This window comes from Mastigoproctus giganteus, chromosome 2 (genome assembly GCF_048544385.1).
Source record: "Mastigoproctus giganteus isolate SK-2022 chromosome 2, ASM4854438v1, whole genome shotgun sequence".
Lineage (NCBI taxonomy): Eukaryota > Metazoa > Arthropoda > Arachnida > Uropygi > Thelyphonidae > Mastigoproctus > Mastigoproctus giganteus.
In genome coordinates, this window is record NC_143576.1 from 246,630,546 (window position 1) to 246,650,246 (window position 19,701).

The 19,701-nt window shown below is 37.4% G+C and overlaps 1 protein-coding gene across 2 annotated transcripts in view; it reads right to left on the reverse strand.

Annotated features, from left to right (window-relative positions):
- The window catches only part of LOC150090345 (carbohydrate sulfotransferase 1-like), a 75,028-nt gene that overhangs the window by 40,637 nt on the left and 14,690 nt on the right, over positions 1-19,701 (reverse strand). Inside the window, exon 1 of one of the 2 annotated variants that reach the window (XM_090389823.1) lies at positions 3,303-3,344. The exons of the other annotated variant lie outside the window; for it this stretch is intronic. The gene's annotated coding sequence lies outside the window, so the exon portion shown is untranslated. Of the gene's footprint in view, positions 1-3,302; positions 3,345-19,701 lie in introns of those variants that run through there. 2 annotated transcript variants of the gene reach the window in all.

Genomic DNA, 19,701 nt, shown 5'->3' on the forward strand with positions numbered 1-19,701 from the left:
TATACAGAAATTTTCCCAGCAGGGAAAAGGAGATGATTATCCCATTGGAAAAACAATGGTCATGCTGCATATGGAACAAATTCAAATTGAAGAAGGACAGTTGCAGAATAGATGTGCGGAAGTTTGCCTTTAGCCAACGGGTGGTTTATTGTTGGAACAAACTTCCATCTGTTGTTGTGGAAGTTGATAGCTTAAATAAAATCAAGGAAGAACTACATATTAAGCATTCTGACTAACACCCTCAAGAAAGACATATTATCGCAGTAAACGGGGAACAAACAGCAACTTACTGTATCTCCAGGGGAGTACCTTAAGGGGGGCGTATTGTCCGCCACCTTCTTCGCAATAGCACTAGCCCCATTTTTAGCTCAAAACTGTGAACAATTTATTACATATGCTGACAATTTGAAATTTTTTGTAACCTCTAAAGAACAAGAAACCGCACCCCATCTATCCGAGGAAGCAAACAAGACAATCAGGAAGCTAAAAGAATATCTACACTACATTGGTCTGAAACTTAAAGAAAAGAAAAGAAAACTGCCCAAATGACCTTCACCAACAAAAAGAAAAAAAAATGAAATTACGATTTTTGTGAATAATACCAGAGTCCAAAATTTCCCCGCACATGTCGAACTTGGCCTTAAGTGGGATGAAGGATTAAACTTCATACAACTCACTTCGAACACATTAGGAAAATGACATACGCAGCGCTCTGGAGCACTAGACAAGAACTCACCGGTCTCCGAAGCCCTCATCTTATGATTCAATACATCCTTAAATGCATTACACCGATTCCGTTGTACGCATCGACTATCTGGTCATCGGCCCCCGAGAACAACGTCAAGGCCTTCTTAGGAGTAGAATACTGGCTCCTGAGATGGCTAAATAAGATCGCCGGGAAACCGTTTACCATTTCAAGAGCGGTCTTATTTGCCAATCTGGACATCACACCCTGAAAGTATACCATCATAACCAGAAACATCTTAACTCTGGCAAAGCTACTAACGGAGAGAATAGATGCGCCGAAAGTGGGAAACGTGATCACCCGCCATCGGATGATACGACCGAGAATAAACAGGGAAGAATCAAGTCTCAAGTGCGAATTGACTCAATTGGACTCTGGGGAGATTCTTCCCAGAAAATACTGTTAATAATTTAAATATAGATCCAGAGAAACTATGTACAGACAAAATGTATAGGGCAGAAATCTTTGGTAATGTGTACCGGTAGGTACAAATATAATAAGAATACTAACTTAATAATTTATATAATAATATTTAGCTTTTAACAATTATTTAGTAGTTGTTGTTTGGTTTTTAGGAGCATTGGCAACTAAGGCCATATTGCTCTGGGGATTGCGATGGTCATTCCCTGACCTTTCGACATCCTCCGTATTTGGTGGTCACGGGCTCGAACCCCAGTCTAATCAAGAAGCGGGTGTTACGCACGCACTACTGCTCCTGGCTACGGAGGCGCCATTTAGTAATTAATTAAACCAACTTAATAATTCATTCATTAACCACATGCTCTGTGTTTTTATCACCTCCAAATTTTGTAAATAAGTTCATGTAAATATGCTTGTACATACTGAAATAATGTAACCACACCCTCTAGCTACATGCTGTTTATGGGTGTCTCGAAAGAGAAATAAACAGATAATAATAATAATATACTGTTGGATAGAATGAATAAGTGAAATGGGAGATGTCGCTTTTTTTTTTCTTTTTCTTTTTTTTCTTTTCCCCCTTTTGCTGCTGTTGTATAAGATTGCTTTCTTGCAGTGCGTCATTTGCCACTGCTAATGCTAATTCTAACTGGACACACCCAACCATCCCATGCACTTGGTACCAGTACCCGTCAAAGGGCGGGAAAAAACCCATGAAGGAAAAAGGTTTTAAGGTAAATTCATAAAAATTATTATTTATTTTATAAGTATTCCTCTAAAATTTTTATAGTATTTCTTTCTTACTTTTTTTATTTTGTAAACTAGCGATTGAAATCTGATTTACTTCATCTGAAAAATATATATTGTATATATTTATATCTTTATTTTATTTTAAGTATTTTTATTTTCTTATTATTTTCTTATTATATTTTTATATTTTAATATCGGTATTGCTGGTCGCTTTCCTTTGGCTATTTTCTATAAAATTTTCTAGAGCAACATTCCTATAGATACACAAATACATACTGCTCTAAAGCAATAATTCGGTAAAATTCAGCTTAACACTTGACCCCTGCCAATCTTTCCAAAATATAGTATTTACTCTACACTTGGGTACTACTCAGAACACCATATTAAGAATGAACGCTCTGCGGTTCCTAACAAAGTTTTAGCTCACTGCACCTTGGAGAGGTCAACATTTCGTTTGATGGAATCGGTTGTCTGGTGTTCACTTTGGTGTGGTAATTGCAGCGAGGAAGTCCAAACCATGTTCTCGGTACTTCACCGGATCAAGTTTAAAAGGAATCGGATTACATACAGGTGTCGGATATACATGGAGACTATTGTAGCTATACACAAAAAAAGAAAGAAAATAAAAAGAGCAGCATTAGAAATTTTAACATAAATTAATGGCAAGATATTTTCCATCCTTGACTTCTGTTGAGAGCTGAGAGAATTTTTAAAAATGAAGTTTCCAAATTACACCGCTAGGATTAGCTCTAGTGGAAGATGTGTGCTGACGTAAAATGTACTTCTATAGCTACTACCACGAAAGTGTTGTGGTAGGCGCAATAATTTTATGCTGTTTTTAATTGAGATGCTTAAACATGCTTTAATAGCTATCGTAAAATTTATTGTTTCCGGTTGTCTGGAAGTAATGAAAAAACCCATTATAGAAGAAGATGTTGCATGCTACTGCCATCATGACTTTTTTTTCTTTCTTTTTTTTTTTTTTATCAAGGATTCTTAACAGTAACTTTAAATGTTCTTACATTGACGTAAAAGTACACGCAATAAATACACCCGCAGGAAAAGAGAAACAATATACACGAGATTTATGTACGTAACGTCCGTAGGGCAATTTACGCATATTCCTGACAGTTTTTAAATTAAGATTTAAAATAAATTGCCTAAATATGGCGTAGAATATATAGCTGTGCAAATCTGCTATATTTCAACCACCATACCACAACACGAGCAGCAGGCGCGTGGTCCCCATAGCAACAATAACACTTTTCTTTAAAGTTGACGTAATAGCTACAAGCAAATCGAGAGTCACTAGCACGCAACCGTAAATGCCATAGAACTAAATTGAATACATATTCTTATAATTTATCATCTGAAATAAAATGCTTACTTGCATTTGTTTTTCCAGCGAAGTTGTTTCAATGTATTACAAACCATCTCAACATTCAAACTCGGCGAGCGTAGAAAACTTTTAGCCGTGTTTAAGTGCATTTTTTGCTCCTCAAAGAATGCCATAGAATTTATGGCACGAAAGAAAGTATTTAAAAAGCTTGAACAATTTGATATACTTCTGAACTGTAGTGTCTTTTTTATGTGGAGATGCACAAACATACGCGCAGAGAAATAAAAGTAAATGACGATGAAAATTGTTTCGAATAATGCCCATGAGTGATTACGAAACTAACTTTGACAAGCAGCACATAGTATAATCTCTACAGCAGATGCAATACGTTTTGTAAAAAAAAAAATTGTATTAAAAAATGAAACGCGAGAAGTTGAGCTCAATTCTATTTTAGTTCCGAACAAGGTATTTAAAAAGCTAAGTTATCTATTTATCGTTGCAAAAACTTCCTATATTTGTTTTTCTTAAGTTATACTCCTAGGAAATCCTAGATGAACTTGGCAAGCATGCGCAATTTGATATAACACACAAAAGACAATATGTGGATTTTTTTTTTTTTTATCGAAGGAGAGCGGTTAGGATATTCGTGTTAAAAATACTTCAAGGTGATCTTGACAATATTATTAATTCCAATTTCGATAATAAATATAGGATTATAAATATTTAATGCAGGTGAGTTATCTTTAAAAAGAAGTTTGTCCGCATATATTTTAGTATTTCGATAACTAGAAGTCTTCATGGCTGTAACTTCTGTAATTTAACAGAAAAAAAAAATGGTTTCTCTGTGACAGATTAATCTGAGCATTTTAAGCGCAGCGAATATCAAGGTGCCTTAATTGCAATTTTAACAGTGACGTTAATTATAGTAATTGTTATAGGAAGGAATAAACTATATAAATTATATATCCGTTCCATGCTAGGAACATTCTCCTAAGGGAATAAAGGAATGATATTTTCGTCTAACCACGCGCAAATTGTCATTCAGCCAACAGCGAAATGCTTTCCGGGCAATCCAGAGAGTGGTATGTACATTTTTATGTTATTACGAGGTCTATGTAAGGACACACAACGACCTCATTATTCGCCTGCATAATTTGTTTCCTCTACGTGCTTCGAAGCGGCTTTTAAAAGAGAGACAGAGAAGGAAGCATCTCTGGAATATATTTTTTTTAACCAACAAATGTGCTTTTTGTAAATCGATGGTTTTCCAAAAAAAAAAAAAAAATCTCCATTCATTACTCATTCGTAGAAAAACAGCTTTCTGTTAGAAAATATCTAATGATACAACAGCCTGACGTAAATGACTTAGAATAAAGTTCAAGTTTCACATTTAAAAGGAGATTTTATTAGTGTAATTTGAATATAAACAGGGCAAAGTTATTGCCAGAAATCGAGATACCACGCGCCTATGTGAGCGCTGTCACAAGATATTTCGAGACATAAAATGAAGGACATTCAAAACATCAGTGAAATGGTGACATTACACGAGAAGCCCGTGCGTGTAATATATACACGTGATTTAAAATTCCTTGCCGATACTCTAAGGAGATACCTCCTTCTGAATATCATACTACACGAGGCTGCCATTATCATTGCGATGTTTTGAAACCCGCCATAAGAACTTTAAAGAGACAATGACACGTGATATGCCAGCGTCAAGGATTCCCGGGTGGGAAAGGTCAGAAAAGGTTAGACAGTAGCGATGACCAGACGGAGGATAGATAACTGGCGCGGGCAGGCCTTTCTATAGTTTAACGTCTGTTTATGTGCCGCGACCCATTACGAGATACATCCGGGCAATATCATATGGATAAATTGGATCCTGTACAGATGAGATTTTATCCATCCTCAATTGGTCTCCGACCGCCAGCTAGACGTATTAATTTTTTAATAAATGCTAAGAGCTTTGTATTTTTACTATATATTTTTATATATTTAGGAGCTATAAATTTTTATATATTTATTAATTAATTTATATATAAATTAATTAATAAATAAATATATATTAATTTTTAATTTATACATATTAATTATTTATATACATATATATATATATAATTTATTATTTTTATTTATTTATTTATATATTTTTTTTTTTTTTTTTGCCAGTGCAACAAAAGCCTGTGGCTTCTTTGCATTATACAGTTAGGTATTATTAAAAATGATAAATAGATTTTATTACTGGACGCATTTTTGGACAAAATAAATTGGCCAAATGCATCGGATATATCTAAGAACAATTTATATCTACTACTAGATGTACAATACGCTATTTTAGACTGTCTGCCATCAGCCTCACAGAAACTTCCCATTTCGAAATAATGGAACTGCCAAACCCCTGCACGGATGAACTATAAAATATCCTACAGATAAGAGCAAAGCATGTAGAGACTGACATCTTAATTAACATTGGGAATTTGCTCACTGTATGGCTCATAATGCTTACTCGTGCATGCTTTCCAACTTGCACGCGAGCAAAATGTAATCGCATGTTGACGCAGATGTTGGAAATATTTGCATTTTAGGCTTAGCCAAAACAGCGTATCTGAAAGGAAGCAGCAAAAAAATAATAATAATGGACTCTTTACACGCAAGGACTTGTTGGGAAATAGGCGGGGCACAGTAAAAGGGTATTTTAACAAAAGGATAAACAGATTTCATCCTCAATATTTACGCCGTTTGAATATACACAATCATAAGATGTAGTTTGGTTGTATACTTACGTGTATTAATATCGTTAACGGGAAAAAAAAATCACTTTGGGTTGGGGGAATTCAAAACGAACTAAATTCTGAATGTATTGAAACTGTGTTTACAACACGCAACCTGTATTTTAACGGTGTCTGGCTTCAGCAGAGTTACATTGTTTACACCACCTTCAAAAAAGTATTGGCACCTCTTTAAATTAGTTCTCCTGGCCATTTTCCCGACAATTTATTTGAATTCTGCAATCATAAGGGATGTGTAGATATATCTGCTAGAGCTGCAGCTCGACTACTTATCCAATCATCCGAATTTCGGCTATCTAGAGCACTTTCAGAATAATCAGTCATTTGGACTAACTCAAACGTAAATTTTTACAGGACAATAAATCAGCATTTTTTTTTTTTTTTAGTGGGGTAGATGGAATTTACTTTGAGGAGGGTCGCACTGCAGCACGTGCGAAGTAGCTCGGTTACAATAACATCAGACGATCTTCTCTCATCGACACAAAGCAATGATTTTAGTTCCTTTCTCGAATGCGTGTCCCAGTAATTTAGAGATTGAAGTTCTTGGATCAAAGCCGAAACCAACAGGCACCCATAAACTTTGAATGAAGAAAGATTTGGTCTCTTCGGACTGAATTTTAATGCATAGTCTAAACAGTAAACTTAATGAAGGTGGGGGAAAAAAATTCTCTCCAACTGGCTTGCGTTGATAGAAAAAGAAAAAGAAAAAAAAAAGAAGAGTAAGGTAGGACATTAAGGGAATATATTTAGAGCTGGTGGCTGGATGTTTTTAGGTGGATTAAAATGTCTTTACTAAAGTGAAAACACTTCGATATATTAATACTTTATTCTGTGTTTCCTGCAATTTTGTGAGTATCTTACCATCTTGAATCAAAATGTCGAGGTTATCCGTCCTAATGGGTTGAGTGTTGTTCAATAATTCTTGTCTGAAGTGTTCATATTGTTGTGTTGGTCTATAGCACAACGCCTATTCTATTTAGTAAGAATTTACTAAAGGACGGGGAGACGTTAAAGATGATCAAAAACAATCCAGTATCTTCAAGAACGAATTAATATCGTGAGATATTGGTCGTTGATTTTATGTTTGGAAGCCAACGGAAGAACTGAACATGAAACGAGAAACTGTTAGATTTGGTAATTCATAAAAATAAAAAATAAAAAAAAGATTTGGGAAAGATCTTGCCTTGCCTTGTGGAAGATTACTGTAACTGGTGATGGGCCCTGTAATTTCTAATATGACTCAGAAACAAACAGCTAGTCTCCAACGGTTCTCTCCCAGGCCGAAAAAAACGCACATTCGGAAATCAAAGGTCATAACCGTACCCAGCAATCAACCAAGCCTTCTTCAACGTGGAGATATAACAGTTAAGACTCACTTGATTGCTAAATACGGTAACGTTCTTGTGTTCTCTGTCATATAAACTCCCTTGACCCTAGGTGAATGGCTCAGAATATAAACAGAAAATTTATTTATTTTTTTTACTATCAACTTTTTAGAACTTTTATTACAGCTCAAAGTTTGTCCAGTCAAAGCATTATGACCATTCTTCTGTTTTAGCAATCGGCGGTTCCTTCCCGCCTGGTGGCACACGAGTCGCGGTAAATGTGATATTGTAGGTTCGTGGCATTCAGTCCATACGAACTTGATCGACATGAGCAACGGATGTGATCTGACAGACTTCGAAAACGGGATGATTGTCGGGTATTGGTTGAAGAATGGCAGTATTACGCTGAGAATCTTGCGGGGTTGTTCGCGGAGTGCAGTAGTCAAGGTGTTCCAAGAGCTGATGGATAGCAGACAAATCAGCAGTCGCCAGTCCAATTGTGGGCCCCTAGCAGTGATTTAACCAGGGAACGACCAGCGGTGTTTCCAAGACCACGATATAACGAAATCTCATTTTTATAGGCGTCCGGAGTAGGCTGCCGGTTAAGGTACCCATGTTTATGGCGATCCATTGCCAGTGGGTTCCTCGTAGATAGCACAATTGGTAAAATCACCGTCTTCCCCACGCCGGGTGGAAAAGATCTGAGTTCGAATTCCATTAATAACGTGAGGAATTTTTTCTCTTGGAAACTCGGGTTTTTCATCCAACAAACCGACTACAGACACACGCAGTTTACAGACGTATTACATACGGTGCAATAGTATTAGTATTAGTAACGGCCGTATGGTGCAAGAAAGCCTATGGCTTATGCTGCACCAGCCAAAAAAAAAAAAAATCCGAACAAAACAATGATAAAAACAAAAATTAAATAAATAAATAAATAATAATAATTAATAAATAAATAAAAATAATAAAATGAAATAAAAATAAATAAAAAGGAAATTAATCCTATGATCCTATGCGCTTCCCTTACCCGAAAGTACTATCCAGATGACCTTTGAATTTCCCCAAACTGTCGGCCTCTACCACCCAAGAAGGCAACTTATTCCAGTAATTTATAACTCGCTGGCTAAAATAGAACTTCCTGCAGTCCAATCTAAACATTTCCCCCCGTAACTTGAATTTATGTCCCCTAGTTCTAGCATCATTTATAATCTTGAAAATTTTATCCTCATTCATTTTACTGATGCCTCTCAGAGCCTTAAACACCTCAATCAAATCTCCTCTAAGGTGTCTAGTTTCCAAACTCTGCAACTCACATATTCGAAGTCTTTCTTCATAAGGACGCCCTTTTGCCGATCTCACCAGGCGAGTTACCCTTCTTTGCACCCTTTCAAGAAGCTCAAATGACCTAAGTTGTTGATGCGCCTAAAATCCAACAACTAACCAACATCTGAACGGCGTCATTGTACCAAAAAAAAAAATTGCTTTTCGATGAAGCACGTTTTCCGACGGTAGATGGAGGGTACGTGTGGACGGTAGATGGAGTGGACAAACTGCAGAGGGATCAGTCTGATATTCTGGTCCAACAGAAACAGGCAGTGTTATGGTATGAAAGATATTTTCCTAGGAATCTCTTGAAGCCCTCGTACCCACAGGCTGCACTCGGAATACTAAAAACTACCCATTGTGGCTAACCAGCTACATATCCCTTCGTGGTGACTGTCTTGTCGGATGACACAGGTGTATTCCAGCAGTATCCTGCTGGAATACACCTGCGAGTGACTTAGGTGGTCATAATGTTTTGACTGGACAGTGTATATCGAAAAAGACAGAAAAATTATGTCATCTTGAATCACCTGAAGATATTCAAATCAGCGACAGCACTATTTATTTATTATTTCATAATAAATTAAAGGAAATTATTTCTAATGTTTCCAGACATGTATGTATGTATAAATTGAGAAGGAGGGTACTCAGAAAGTGACCACACCCACTACAAGTTAATTATACCTTTACAAGTACACAGAATTAGTCTGCTCACATTTATGGAGCAGCTTAATTAAGTAGAGGACATTACGTGGAATGATAACAACTTAAATATAGAAAAGAAGAGAAGATGCTATTTTTTAAGGTGAAAAGTTTATTTTTATAGTTATCGACATACATTACTTCGCATCTAAAACTATAACTTACTAAAATTGTTGCAGGCTGTTTCTCGATCATCTGCGTGATCCCATCATCGAGCCTAAAGCTGCCTTTAATTCATTTACGGCTGTGCATTTGCAGTTCCTCACGCCATCGAGTTCGAAGTTAGTACATTACTGCTAAGAATTTTGTGTAGATAAAGACTTAATACGTATTTTATGTTCTAGTCTAAATTGAAATAATGGAAAGTATGGTGGGGGGGGAATACATCAAGCACTTCAATGCTTTGATTTTACAGATTCTAACTGATCAATAACGAAGAATAATGTGGTGACCAGATAGTAGCGGAAATCACGCCAAAATCTTGAAAAAAAGCGAAGTGTGCAAACAAAACATACTTGAAATCCCCAACTGATAACATCATTTATGTGGTACAAAAAATATAAAAATAGAGGAGAAAACGGTCCTGTTTTATTTCAGTTTTCATTTTTATACTATAAGAATCGAAACACTCTGCTCTTTTCCTATTTGCATGTGTAACATGAAACGTTTTGAGTTTTGTTTTAGAAGTTATTTGATGTCCAATATCGAAATAAGAAAAGCTCAGATTGCGATCAAAACAGGTTCGTGCGGATTTTTAGGATAAAATTAAAATATAATTTTAAAAAAAAAATCGAGAAATGCACTTTATTATCTTCTGTCACGTTTAGCCATTGGGCAGAAGCTCGCAATGGATGATACCAGCTCTATTCCACCAGGATACACCGGTAGGATACATGGTAACACATGGATATAATCAAATTCCTCCCAACATCGGTTAGAAAATGCCCACTAAAATCTTATGCCTGGCACGAGGAATTTTAAGGGTTTTATTCACAACGTGGCTGAGTTGGTGAGAGTCAGGAGAGGATAGCAAAATTTTGAATTTTCTTGGTTGACAGGCAAACTGACCAGGAGCACACGCAATTTATGAAAATAACACACATGGGTGGATATATTTATTTACCAAATTTATCGTACCAAACCGCACTTCACGTCTACTAATTTCACTTATACTTTCGAAATGCAGTGATGGATAAGTGCCATCTACAACAGCTTCCATATAATTTTTTATCAAAATGTTAACCTTCAGAAAACCGCACCAACTTTTACGGCCGTCTTATAAAATGGCTGAATTGGATCTGAAAGAGCAAGTGAGTCTTTCAGTTAAGCACAATGAAAAGTACGAACAGTAATAGTAGATATGACATTGAGGAAAGTGGAATTTAACATAAATCTTTGGACAGTGAAGCTGGTTCTAACAGTAATCCGTTTGAAGAAGGTATAAGGGATTTAAAAAGATATACAGGAATTTTGCAAGAAGGGACAGAGAAGCGATTATCCCGTTGTATAACGCATGATTAGAACGCATTTTGAATACCTCATACAGGTGCGAAAGCTTTATTTTAGGAAGGATGCGGATCTGTTGGAATGGGTGCAGGGACAGTAAGAAATCTTGTATAAAACATTTGAGATAGAGGAAATTAGGAGGAGAAAACTTGTGGCAAATATTTGAATGTTTTTGACTTTCAGTTAAGCTGCACATTCGATGAAGTTGAAATGAAAACAGGTCATTCTAAATATCATAGTGAAACGGGCCTCAGGGAAGCCTTGGAAAATCTCAAAGCGGATAAAGGAAGATTTAGATTATGAACCTTTAATTGTAACAGAAACCATGTGGCCATGGAAGAAATCTTCTATTCAGTGGATTAAATGTGACTGGTCTCCTGTAATTTCAATTTATGCAACAAAATGATAAAATTAACTCAATCAAATGCGTGAGTGAGATCTAGAAGGCAAGATCTAAGTTGCAATGAGCAAAATGAAAAAAAAAAAAAAAATAGGGGGGGGGGGGGAGGACTAAGAACAAACATCAGACATCGAAGGAAAATGCTTGAACATAAACATAAAATCGCTTTCGACAATAAATAGTTATTAAAAAACCTCACAAATATTAAAATTTCAAAAATTTTTGTTTAGAGATTAATAATTATTTATGGATCTATAATTCTGTGGATTGGACTTGTCTACCTTTTTTTGAAGGCAAGCCCAACGAAAGCTTAGTTGAATGCATAATAACGCCATAATATATCAACGCCTCCTACAGCGCAACACCAAGCCATGAGAACCTGTCCGCTTCGGATGCAAGTACCGACGCGTTTTCAGCAACTCCCTCAATGTACTGGCGCCTCTCACGACAACCGCAGAGGAGATGGAAGTGCTGTTCAATACGGCTAAGTTTCCCATCGTCACTGTCTAAAACAGCTCTCAACACGTCGAAGCCTTAATGGTGACACTGAAACATCAAGGTACCACTATGGACATCACATGCCTGTACCTACCTTCAACACTAACTATGATTGCTGGCGACGAACCCACTCACTAGTCAATTAATAATCTGCAGTCAGCAGCCACCCACATCATATATGAAGACTTCAATCTTCCACCGCCTATCCAACACCTCAAAAGTCGGCTAACAGAATCTCTCCAATCACTCCACTTCAGGTTTGGATTCCTCCTTCCATAGTACGTTTATCCACTCTTCAATTGTCCAATGACTTTTTACATGTTGATGGCTCTCAGCCCAAGCCAACCGTTTCTTTCGATTTTCCGGTTTTAATAAGGATTTTCTAATAAGGTCTGAAATAGGACATTGAAGTCCTGTTTCAGACCGCTACACTATGAAATCCTGCTTGTTTAAGATACGAGAGTTTGTTTCTCTGTTACTATTGAACTGAGCTCAAATTTCAGGCGCAATATGTCGTTGATTACGTTTATAAAACCATTTTATAGTCTTATCTTGTGCTTCCGTTGTTATGCCCTCTCGTCCGGATTGTGGTTTGTCCTTTAACTGCCAGTCTCCTTGAATCGTCGAATGGTAGTTTATACTCCTTTAAATGAAACACGTAGTTTCCTTTTTTGCCAATAATACTTCTCATGTAATAACTTTCTTTATACAGAGTTATAATAGCACTTCTTTTTTCAACACTCAATTCCTTATTTCTTGCCATGTTTATCACGAAACACGCAAAACTTACACCAAACACTCTTTCTGGATGATGGGTATTCGATTTTATAAGTTACAGCTCTTACTCCTCAGTTACCATTATAATATAATCTTTATTGTATACAAAAGTGATATTTAAAATATACCGTTCACAAAAGCAATGCCAGAGGTTTAAAAACACTAGAATCATCTACAGCAGGTCTGGCCAACCCAAATCGTTCTGCGAGCCACCTTGACGAACTACAAATTTTTCGCAGGCCGCACATAAAATAAAACAATCTTTTAAAAATATAAAAATTTATTTTATTCATTCATTTTTATTATATATCTACATCAATGAGATTTTTGCTTTTCTTGGCGATCACTCAATTTTTTTTTTTTTTTTTTTTAAATCTACTTCAATATCAATATTGGTAACTGCACATCTTAATTGATTTGTTATTGAAGCTCGAGATTTACTTTTAATAAATTTCATTTTTGAAAAGAAAGTTTCGCAAACGTATGTGGATCCGAAGGTGCTCACAATTTTTGTACAAAAAATCTTAAATTTGGGATACTTTTCTGCTGTCACATAAGTGTTGTAAAAGTTGATTTTTGATGTCGTGACGTGAATGTGTTTTAATTCATTGTTGCACTGTAAATCAGTTACTTCCATCTGCAGAGTTTCCGGTTCGAAGAAGGGAATGGGTGGTGGGGATTGGAAAAGGACAGCTGGTCAGTATTATATTTCTTGTTATTTATCATGCCTAGTGCAGCTAGTGAATGATTTCCCACTGATGCACTCAGTAGTATAAAACTCATCTGTCGGGCCACAAAAAATAATGTGGCGGGCCGTATGTGGACCACGGGTTGGCCAGGCCTGATCTACAGTCTTCTATAATATTGAAACAACACTCCCAATTTGTAGAATATTCTAGAATCATCTACAATGTTCTACCAAATGAAGGAATCTTTTACATCTTCCTGAAATATTCTCGAATATTCTAGAAATTTCTTTAATATTATTTCAGTTTTTAATTTTTTATTTTGATTTTATACATAATATAAAATATTTTCATAGGAATTGGTAAATAAGTTGGACCCATTTTAATAAAAACTTTGAAAATTAAGAAAAATGAAACGTGATTCCAAACTTTTAGGCGGGAGTGTACATATGTATGTAAATATGTGTATTTATAAACCGCTGGCAGCACTATGCCATGACGGGATTAATTGTATATATCTTATACTGCAATTAAAAAAATCTATTCTATTTTACCTTGAAATTACACAGATTAAACATATCTGCAATTATTTAATACAAATTACATCACTTCAGCCTCGCAGTAGGTGTGGGGGTGTGGTGAAGGAGATTTTTTTGACAATTTTTCACCTGAGGCTGAGATAGTTGGTCTCAGGCGAGGGTATCATCCGTTTTTTCTCCCGAAAACTCGAGGTTTCCGCCCAGCAAACAGTTAAATCGACCACAGAACACATGCAATTGTAGACGATGTGTACGGTGCAATATGGCCAAGTCGTTTAAAAATTCTACAAGAGTTATTCAAAAGCTTTCTGGGTTGTTCCTTAGGTAATATCCTTTAAACAAAGTATACTTGTAGTTTCTAGTGTGTTTCGTAACACATGATTTTGCCAATTCGTGATGCTCTCCTTATTTGGTATACTTTCCTTCTCAAGATTATTCCAAATATTCTAAATTCTACTAGTAGCTAATCACTTAAACATATATCAACCTTCACTAATGTTGACTATGTCCGTACATGGATCAGATTCAACTAGTTAATAATGACACACCTGCCAAGTTCGAATCTTTTTTCGTCCACTAAGTGCTACATTTCAATCAAATTACTTCGGCTACCATTTCCCAATCCCTGTAAGCCGCTCTGAGCAATCTAATCTCGTGGCCTCACGACATTCCCTTAACACATACATTAAGCGAACCTTCTCGAGAATGGTCTTCATCCATCAAAATCGATGTAAGCCAAGAGAACATCTCCCATGTTTTAGCGTTATTATTCCATGTCATGCGAATGTAGAACGACAAGCCACATCACTCTAAAAGGTGCGTGAGTGATCATGAGGCTATCTTCCACAGAGCTTGTATGAACGCAGATAAGATTTTACATATCAAAACCACTCCACATCTTCGCTTAGTTCGAAACTTTGCTAAGATTCCAAACGTTTGCTTGTCTAGACTACCATCACGATGATTATGCTTCATTTCTCCATCTGTTTAGTTATGATGGTTGTCGATTAATTGCACTATTAGTGGCTCATAGCAGCCACGCACAGAGCAGCCATGCACGTCTCTGTCTGCCTCGTTGAACATACAAAGTTAAGGTTTAATGAATATACAAAGACTTTTTGCTTGTCAAGACTGTGTGGGCAAGATATAGTCCATATTAATGGACTAAGCTTTATATAATGAAGCACTGAAGATGAGATTAAAATAACTAATAGGATCAGTTCAGTGCTCGCAAAAGAAAATGGATTTTGATTTTTTTTTTGAGTTAGAATTATACAGTTCCACCTGATGGCAAAATCTGATATTAAGAAACTACACAAAAAGTATTTGAAGCGTTGTCCTTGTACATGTACGTGTAGATATATATTCACACTATTAACGGAGTATCTCTCTGATGTGAATTATTTTAACTAGTTTGTGGGGGGGTGGGGGTTGTCGTTGGTTTTTTTCTGGTTTGTGTATTTTAATTTCTCCTGTTGTTTACTGAAACTGGTGACTTTTTTGGTGAAATATTTTAATTTTACTGATTCTAATACGACAAACATTGTCGTATTAGATTGTATTGCATTAGTATTATAACGTCTAAAATGAGCCGGACTTCTCTGCATCTGCCAAAAAAAAAAAAATCTTTCATTCGTCCCTTATAAAATTCCATTTTGAATTTTAGCGAACTCTCTTCGACCATTGTGGCAGACGATTCATTCAATGATTTGGCTTTCGTGAATAGCACAGTTGGTTAAAATACCGTCTTCCCCACATCGTGTGGAAAAAATCTGAGTTCGCATCCATTGAATAACGGGAAGAATTTTTATGGACCTCTTTCACAACGTGGCTGAGTAAGTCGGTTTCATTTCAGGATAGCATAGTTTTCACTCCCGGAAACTCGGATTTTTCATCCAATAACGAGGAAAATCGATCACAGAATACACGCAATTTACACTATAGTACTGTATATATTTATGATATACACCGATGAGCCAAAACATTATGACCAGCGAGTCGTTATGCAAATCGAAGCAGCTGCAGGTGAACTACGGCGCGTGCGCGGGTCAGGACACGTTATAAAAAACACCCGATACTCAGTTCCGTTAAACAGCGTTACTCTTGTTCTTCAGATGGGAAAGTCAGCGGACTTAGGCGAGTTTGACAAAGACCAAATTGAAATGGCCAGACGACTCGGTCAGAGCATTGCAAAACGGCACGTTAATTTCGGTTAGTACCTACCGAAATTAGTCCTAGGAGAGAAAACCCACGAACCGCCGGCGAGGTGTTGGACGACCACGGCTCATCGATGCTCGAGGTGAGCGAAGGCTCTCCCGGATGGTACATGGCAACAGAAGGGCGACTGTGGCGCAACTAGCCGGTAATTGGAATGCTGGTGACAGGAGTAATGTGTCACAACACGCAGTACATCGAACCCTGCTGAAAATGGGGCTGCGTAGCCGCAGGCCGCTCCGAGTGCCCATGCTGACCACGGTTCAACGGGGACAGCGCCTACAATGGGCACGCGAGCATCGAAAGTGGACCTTGAGTAATTGGAAGAAGGTCGTCTGGTCTGATGAATCACGTTTCCTGTTGCACCATGTGGACGGCCGGGTACATGTGTGTCGTTTACCTGGGGAAGTGATGGCGCCTGGATGCACCATGCGACTAAATCAAGCCGATGGCCGCGGCTTGATTTTGTCGTGCTTTGAGCGATGTTGATTTTGTCATGCTTTGGGCGATGTCCTGCTGGGATACCCTGGGTCCAGTCATCCATGTGCCGGGCACTCTCACGTCTACCACCTACCTAAACATCATTGCTGACCAGGTACACCCTTTCATAGCAACGGTGTTACCCCTCTGGCAGTGCCATCTTTCAGCAGGATAATGCGCCATGCCACACCACACCACCCGGATTGTGCGAGACTGGTTTGCAGAACATGAGGAAGACTTCCAGGTATTGCCCTGGCCTCCAAATTTCGCAGACATCAATCCCATCAAACATCTGTGGTTTGTGTTGGAACAGCAACTCCGATTTGCGGCGTCTCAACCACGAATCTTACAGGAGTTAAAGGATCTGCTGGATATGTGTTGGTACCAGACACCACAAGACACATTTAGAAATCTTGTAGCGTCCATGCCTCGCTGGGTACGAGCTGTTTTGGATGCACCTGGAGGACCAACATCATATTAGGTAGGTGGTCACAATGTTTTAGCTCATCGTGTATATGGTGCAATATGGCCTAAGTTGCTGATGTGCCTAAAACCCTATAACACAACAAACAACAACAACCCTTCTTTGGATCTTTTTTAGAAGCTTATGTCTTTTTTCAAGTGTGGCGTATAGGCCTTAACATAATATTCTAAATAGCAGATAATGGCATTTTGGCCGTCTGTTTAGACCGCATGGAAAACTTCGTGTCTGACTGAAAATCTTTAATTTTTTTTTTGCTATGGACCACTTCCCCACTAGCTTATATCTGGATTTCTGTTTCCCAGGTACATGGCAACTTTATTCTGCTAGCATATTTTTCATATGATACATTATATTAGTTGACTATAGAGCGTCTTCCAACAGTTTGATTATTTGTTTTGTTTTATCGCCAAAGCAATTAGGGCTATGAGGCGTCAGTGTATTATTTCTGAAATACCGTATAATCTATGGTTGGTTGTTTGGATGAAAAGCCCGAGTTTCCGGGAGAAAGAACTATACCACCTACGCCTGAGACCAATTCTAACTCTTTAAAAAGCCAATAAAAGATCCTCCTCCTCTTGATCCGAATTAAATCTGTCCCTTTTTCACACGGTGTGGAAGGACCATGATTTTAACCATTATGCTAATCGCATGGAGTAGAATATTTATCAAAGTCCATCTTGCATTCCTCTTCGAAAAACTGGTCTAAATGTCTAAAAATCTGGCTGTAAAAGCAGGCTATATTCACTTCCTCGTTGTGAAAAAGTATCTCGAACTCACAGCATTGATTCAGTTTCAGCAAATGACTCAGTTTCAGGTGTTCACATCTCTGGAAAGGTTAAACTTTTGTCCTCCAGTGGCTGTTCTTTGGTCAATGCTACTCATTTATTTCTAACTTTACTACAAATCTGTGTCCTTCATAGATTTTGTGGACAATTTTCGCTATTATCATGTGATTGGTGCAGGACTCTCCAACCACACGACTTGATATGACATTAGTTAGGATGGTCGTTTGGTCCAACATTGAGCATTACATTTATCCAACTGTCATTGTAGGTCTCGAGGGCTACTCTGCAACCATTGGCTTAATTTTTCTTCACTGATGAACACTGCCATAGGCAATGTTCAGCATAACCTGAACATTGGCAGTCATATCTGTTTTTCCCAAGTTTCGCTGCTCAATGAAAAACCTGAGTTTTCAGCAAGAAAATGCCACGCAATCCTCGCCTGAGATCGGATAACTTCAACGTGGTGCAAAAGTAAATAATAATAATAATAGTAAATAAATAACTAAAAGTTCCTATCCAGACGGAATGTTTTTCTGGACTTCGGTTGTGAATCTAAACAGGCCTTTTTCCCCATGGTGTGAAAGAACAGTGGCCATATACAATGCATTAGCCGCAAAGGCAAAAATTATAGGAGTAAATACGATAAATAATTATTAATACTGATAGAATGAATAGATGATAATTTAGTCCTTTAGTAAAAAAATCTGAAATATAGTTAATCATATCTGTGATCAGGTATTCTAAATTATAATTTTACCCATTGAACGTTATCAATGTAGAGGACGATTGCAAAGTCCCTTCTACTTTAAAAAATTAATAATAAGTCGAAATTTATAGGTTGCACCAAACAGTTCAAGTTTTTGCATTGTAATAAGTGTATGAAGGATTTTTAAAAATAACTGGTAAGGTCCTAACTGGATGCAGGCTTACTAAAAGACAGGAGTAGAGGGTTGTCATAAATGATCAGTCTTCGGGGTGGACCGCTGTAACAAGCAAGAATTATAAATAGGAGGGAACCCAACACCAGTCTAAAGGCTCGGTGTTGGGTTCCTCCTATTTCTAATTTTTGAGTCCGCTCCTATTTCTAATTTTCATACATGATATTGACGACGGTATTCAAGGGAACTGTCACGTTTGCTGATGACTTTAAGGCGGGAAATGTGTTAGCAATTCGAACCAGGCCACGTTGTTTCAAAAAAGACTTGGATCGGTTACATATATGGTCCGAAAAAATAGTAACTAAAGTTTAATGCATGTAAATGTAAAGTTATTCATCTGGAAAACGAAATCCTGGAGTCGCGTATAAGCTAGGGTTAAAGAAGCTAAAAGTGGTTCTAGATGGAAAACAGTTATAGTTATGATTCAGTCAGCCATGAAAATTTTTATTTGACATTACATTTCGTTACGAACAGGTGGCTAGGCAGGTACATGAATGTTCTGTACATCATGTGCCATGATTTATAGGACTTTTTTTGTAGGGAGAGGGATGTCATTTGGAACACCTCACACCTCATTTGGAATATTGTGTTCAGGGCTGTACATGGTTCAAATAAGAGCGCGACCAGATTAATGATGTGCAAATTGATGCGCATATGAACTGCTTAGAAGGTGTGGATTGCAAAGTTTGAGAAGTAGAGGTCCAAGGAAAGATCTGATTGAAATGTGTAAAGCGGTGAAGAGGCTTGAGTAAAATGAATGAGGAAGGTCTGTTCTTCCTCGTAGATGGGACCCTAACCAGGAACAAAAGTATAATATCTCAGGGAATACTAGAAGATCGGATCTCGTGATGTTCATTTATGGGCAACGGGTTGTCGAACATCGGAATAATTTGCCTCTCATGGCAGAAGCAGTGAGACTCGCTACCTCGCTCTGTTCAGGGCAGAAATTGCATGGTTACATTGTGGAAATGGGAATAGTGTGGATAAAGTACACT